Consider the following 6,016-nt stretch of genomic DNA (forward strand, 5'->3'; position numbering starts at 1 on the left):
GTGTGTGTGTGTGTGTGTGTGTGTGTGTAAAATCAATCACTGTTACTTAGCTTGTATCAAAAGTGCAAAGTTAGTGAAACTTAAAAATTACGACTGTACGCACAAAGAATCTTGTTAATGACATCTTAATTGTTTTCATTATTTAAGTTAGAAGTAGTTTATAGCAACATAAATTGAAATTTCTTAGATGTAAACATGTGAACCTTGCTAGTCTTTTTTGTTCTGGCCAAAACAATGAACATCTCGTTTTAATAAGGTTTTTGAATTCTTTCTTCAACAATCATTATTAGTGCTGTCTCTTCTACAAATAAGTACATTTCAAGAGTATTATATTTTATTTTATTCTGTACTTTTTATGGTGGGAATAGTTGGAATGGAGTCAACAGGTAGTAAAATAGCATTCTTTTAAATAGTTTTCTTAACTTCTCACTATTGCTGTTATATATTATTTTAATTTTTTTTCTTTAGTTAGCTAAAAATTTTTAAGATGGCCTATACTAAGATATTTCTAAGTTTACTCTAAAACAAATGTAGCATTCACCAAGTAAAAACAGTTTTTAGTCAGTATCTGTGCTTTGTGAGCACAGGTATTAAGTTGAGGGACAAGGATCATAATGTGTAAAAATGCTTATATTTTATGTTGCTTTGAAAGTAAGTATTATCAATGTTTTTGTAATATATCTAAGTTGTATAAAAAATAAAAACATTGCAAATTCTCACACAAAGCTATCTTGATCTTCTTTCTACCATCTAAGCATTGATGAAAATGGTGTTCATGCTAAGTGCACCAGTGTATATATTCCACCAATTTTGCACCACTATTGAACGTGTACATAGCATTCGACTACTCTCCACCGATAGTATTGCACCATCTGTATTGGCATACCTAGCTCAGTCTGCTATTCTCACTCAATCCTTACTTTCTCAATTGATGCTACATCATTTAAACATGCTTTTTGTGTGTGTGGCTACTGTTTCTGATTGAGCTTCTTTGTCATTTAAAAAAAAATTTTTTTTGCATTTATTTTTTGTTTGACTTTATCTGCGGAGGAGGTATAGGCTTAAATTTGCAGAGAGCTAGATTCATATGTTTGGCCAGGGATATCTTCCTCTTTTCAACCTGACGATGTTTTTAAGGAAGAATACAATAAAGGAGAATGCAATTTGGAATCTCTTTTTCTGGCACCTTCTTATTTTGTTCAGTCACAATCTACACCTGTTCTAGAGATCTCACCTTCCACCACTTTTTTATAGTTTGTTAATCATGGCACCTTATTTCATTCAGTCACAATCTACACATGTTCTAGAGATTTCACCTTCCACCATTTATTACAGTTTGTTAGGTATGTGGTATTTTACATGTTTCCCTTATTGCCTGTGATGCCCCCTTCCTTGAAATTCCTTCTAAATTTTGTTTCCCCCACCCTTTAACCTAACATTGGGGTTCATGCTCAAAGACTTTTGGACCAACTTCAGTCGGGTGTTAGTATGACTTATCTTCTTCACTTGTTGGACCAACATGCTGTGATGTATCATCGCTCTTCAGATCCATATTTATATTCTCAACAATTCTCTTCCCCAATTAGAGCCAACCTAGCTTGGTGGCTAGACAGGGACCTGGCCATGGCAGGAGTTCTGCTTCCTCCACCTTGTCCAGATTTACATCTATTCAAGGATGCATCTTTAGAGGGTTGGGGGAGGGTTTGCTTCAACTCTCAGGAGATTTCTGGTTGGTTAAAGAGTCTTCTCTCCATATCAACATTCTTGAACTTATGGTAGTTTGTCAAGCTTGGTCCCACTTCCTTCTTCTCCTGCAGGGGAGGGTGGTTATGGTACACTTCGACAAATCCACAGTGGTCACATATATCACCAAGCAAGTGGGTGCCAAATCTGGGTCTCTGTTCTTTCAGACTCTGCATTGCCTTTTCTGGGCCCACAATCACCACATAGTAGTCTTAGCCTTCCATGTTCCTGGCTCTCCGAACCTGGTTATGGATCGTTTATCTTGACCCAACAAGATCCTTCCTACAGAGTGGTCTACACACGTTTGTTCACCTTTGACTGGGGTAAGTCTTAGCACATAATTTCATTTGTTTTCTTTTTAAAAACCCTCTTTTATAACATTGCTAATGGGATCCAACTCTTTGGATGTTGCCTGGTTAAGTATGCTTTGCTTTAAACCTGCACTATTTACTGGTAGCACTGTAATGCTCACTGTAGAGATGGGGTGTCCTGCAAGACCGCTGGTGGTTTGTCAAGTGGTATATATATACACATTTCTCTATATCCATTAGTTTTACTCATTTATGGACTATCACTTATGAACTTTCAGGATTAAAGCAAATGGAGATTTCTGCCCTTCTCTGCTGACCCCTTGATTGAATAAATTGGGGATGGTATGATTTTCAAAGTAGGGAATTGGGGACATCCATTGCACTTTCTCTAGTGTGGCATTCCTCCAGACTCCTCACCACACTTACCTCCCCCTTTTTTTTTCTGTGATTGGAGTAAAAGGAGTCCTTACCAGTACCTAGTTGCTGGAGTGGTGGACCATGTAGACTTCCTCCTGAGTGTGTTGTAGACTTTTAGCTCTCCATATATTCACTCAGTGAGAAGAGGGCAAAACTGGTTTATCACTTTCTATTTCCCCTAGATGCTTATTCCCAGGTGGGCAGTTGTCAGTTGGAGCATGACCAGCCTACACGAGATCCTCCTCATAATACCGAGTTTGGGATGACACCGACTCCCTTCCTACAGTTGTGTGCAATAGACGCCCCCCCCCCCCATTCTCGTTGAGTTTTGGAGACTTCATCTGCCTCATAATACAGGCAATAGGACATACATACATTGTTCCTTTGATTGAGCAAATGTTCCATATCATCCTTATAATTCTGGATGCAGGATGTCTCTTCTCTGCCATTATTGTTGGATGAATTAAGATTTCTGCTCTTAATACCAGTTATTTATTGCCCTGTTCTTACTGTTGAGTTGAGGCAATGATGCAACCCCATAATGCTGAGTTCATTTTGTTGTACTTCTTGTTCTTACAGTGGTTTTGGCCACATGCCAACTTCCTCTTTGTAATTCTTGTATTTCTTCCCACTGCCGGTGTTATTCTCTTAGATTCTGCCAATTATTGAAAATGAGGATTGAATGGGAATGGCAGAGGGGGCTAATTGCACCAGCATAGGTGGTCCAATACTATTGGTGGAGAGTAGTCATATGCTTTGTACATGTTCAAAAGTCACCCAACTATAGATGTATCTAGACTGGTGAGCTGAACATGAAACAAATTTTTTTAGTAATGCTCAGAGGGCAGAAAAAAAGATCGAGATAGCTGTGTGTAAGAGAAATACATTTTCAGTGTTAGAAACTGTTAACTTTTCTACAGCATTCTGTACATGATTTTTTATGTGAAGTTACTGCTCTGAAGATGACAAATAACAAAGAAATTGGTAAAACCTCTATTTTATGAAATTAATGTTTGGAGAATGTTTATGTACATACACACACACACACACACACACACACACACACATATTAAAATTTGCCTGGTATAGTACTACACATGTATGAAACCACTAAAATTGCTTTAATACACCTGTTTGTGGTGAATTGTGGTACTTTTCAGTTTTTATGAAATTACTACATTATCTAAGTTATAGCTAATAAGTGCTTATGCTCCAGTTTGAAGTTGCATTAAACATAGAAGTATTTTTCAGGTGTGATTATTCGCTCCAGTCACATATTTAGTTGTAAGTGTACATGTATAGTTCCAACATACTTTCTTTCTGAAAAACTAAAAATGGTCAGTGGCTTGTTAAAGAAGACTGGACACTAAACATTTGCAAGGTTGTGGAATTTTGGAGGTAATGAAAATGTGTGAATCAATCTTGAGTGAAGGTGGGGAGTTCTCAATACTTCTCTTCTGTACATTCACATTTCCTGATCTGTAGCAGTTGGAATAATATATGTTCATTTACAGTAGGAAAAACAGTTTCTAAGAGCCATCAGTAAAGAAAAAACTGTTAATCAATCAAGTCTGAAGTGTATGCAGGATTTTAAATATAAAAAAATTAAAAAATGATAAATATTGTTGATTAAATGTTAAACATATCTATCTAAATTCTGTTTTTGTTATGTATGATATAGTATTTGTGAAAGTATATTACTTTTACAGAAGACATAGATATACCTACAAAATGTGTCACCACATTAGCAAGTGTAAATTAATTTAAAAACTAAATAAAACTTGTTTCTTTGAAAAAGCAAAACTGAAACCAGATAGAATTTGAACTTATGACTGTTTGCTGGACATGCGTGTCACTGAACAAACATACTGCTTGTCAAATTGGCTAGGTTTCAGTTTTCACATCATTGATAATTAACACTTGTGTTAAATCTACTATATCTTACATTTGAGAACCTAATGGCTTCAGTTGATCATCTCTTGGGAACATCGTCTTTATGCTGCATCTTGAGCTCGTAGACTGCATTTTTAGGATAATAGTGTAGTTTAATTCAGACACAAAGGACATCAATGTGTCTCTGTAAGGTTGTTGTATTCCCCAGGAAGAATAAATGTCGAGGGTGCCATATTTTTTGTACTTCATTGTCAGGGCTGTGACACATTGACAAATCTCTAGTGTCAGATGGTATATCAAATACAGTTCTTCAAGCATTCTTCTATAGCCCATTTTATTCCAATTATTATTGAGACTTTTCTTGAACATTTCAAAAACATCGTCCTTGAATTGATCTGTATACTTTTGGCTATAAATTTTACCGTGTGGTGGACATAATGCCCAACCAAACGTAAATTCATCCACAAAGTAGCTGGAATTCGATTTACCTTTCGTGTCCATTTCTGAGTTACCAGAGGATTCATTCATTGGCCACTTCCCAACACACTTTTGAGATACTCTTACTGCATCCATCACATGAACAACCACAATGGCTGCATATGAAGCATATTCCACAACATGGACATTTGCATTTGCACATTAAATGCTCCATGAGAGTACCTTACTGTTTCCTACTACATTTTTCTTGACCTGGCTGTCAACAGAATAATCGATTCAGTAAAAATAGTGTCAAATGGCTACATTTCAGCCATTGACAATTGTCACACATTTATAGCAAAAACAAAAAAAAAAGTTGCAATGGGTTAGAATTTCTTGAGCAACAACAAATACCCCTCTTCCCCCCTTTCTGGCTCATACGATGTGTGGTAAAAGTAATTTTTCTTTTCTGTGGTTGAACAAAGGTTGTTTATGATGAAATAAATATTTGATGTACCTTCAGAATTATATTATATAGCTTCACCACCAGATTTCTTCATAACTATTTATTATTTGTTAATTTTAAATTAGTTACTTGAACTTTTCTGCAGTAATTTATTGAAGACTTATCAAGAGTGTTGACAAGTATCTGACCAGTTAATGCTGAATAATAACTTGCATAATACAACTGACTTCATGAAATGTTTTATTGTATGTGCATTGTGTTTGTGGAAGCTCACTCATTCAGCAGGTAGAAATATAAAATGCATATTTTAGTGGTTGAAACTAACATTTTCTTACAGATATATATACGCACTAATACAATTTTTTTTCATAACTTTTCATTATGTGAGAATATTGGATAAATTTCTTAACTGGATTATTTTTGTAATTTCTAGTTTTGCATTATTGAAGTAATTCAAAAATATTAAAAATTTTGTAATATCTAAAGATAAAGCATTAAATGGAAAGATGTAATTGGAATGCTTCTACATATTCTTATATTGTAATGGATCAGTAAATAATGAAGTCTTACTGTTATATAATATCATTCACATAAAGCCCTACTCATCCATGGTTGGCACAGCACAGACAGCCCATTGTATAGCTTTGTGCTTATCAACAAAAAGAACAGTAAAACTAGTAATGATAATTGAAAAACAAGATTTAAGGAATAAACAAGTCACCAATACCTGTCACTTGTTTTAAAACTTGTCTTCACGTTATTATGTAAA

General features: G+C 35.2%; 1 protein-coding gene across 1 annotated transcript in view; it reads left to right on the forward strand.

Moving 5' to 3' along the window:
• LOC106473648 (ras-related protein Rab-3-like) overlaps window positions 1-6,016 on the forward strand; it is a 36,404-nt gene that overhangs the window by 20,408 nt on the left and 9,980 nt on the right.

Source organism: Limulus polyphemus, unplaced genomic scaffold, assembly GCF_000517525.1.
Source record: "Limulus polyphemus unplaced genomic scaffold, Limulus_polyphemus-2.1.2 Scaffold6367, whole genome shotgun sequence".
NCBI classification, from domain to species: domain Eukaryota; kingdom Metazoa; phylum Arthropoda; class Merostomata; order Xiphosura; family Limulidae; genus Limulus; species Limulus polyphemus.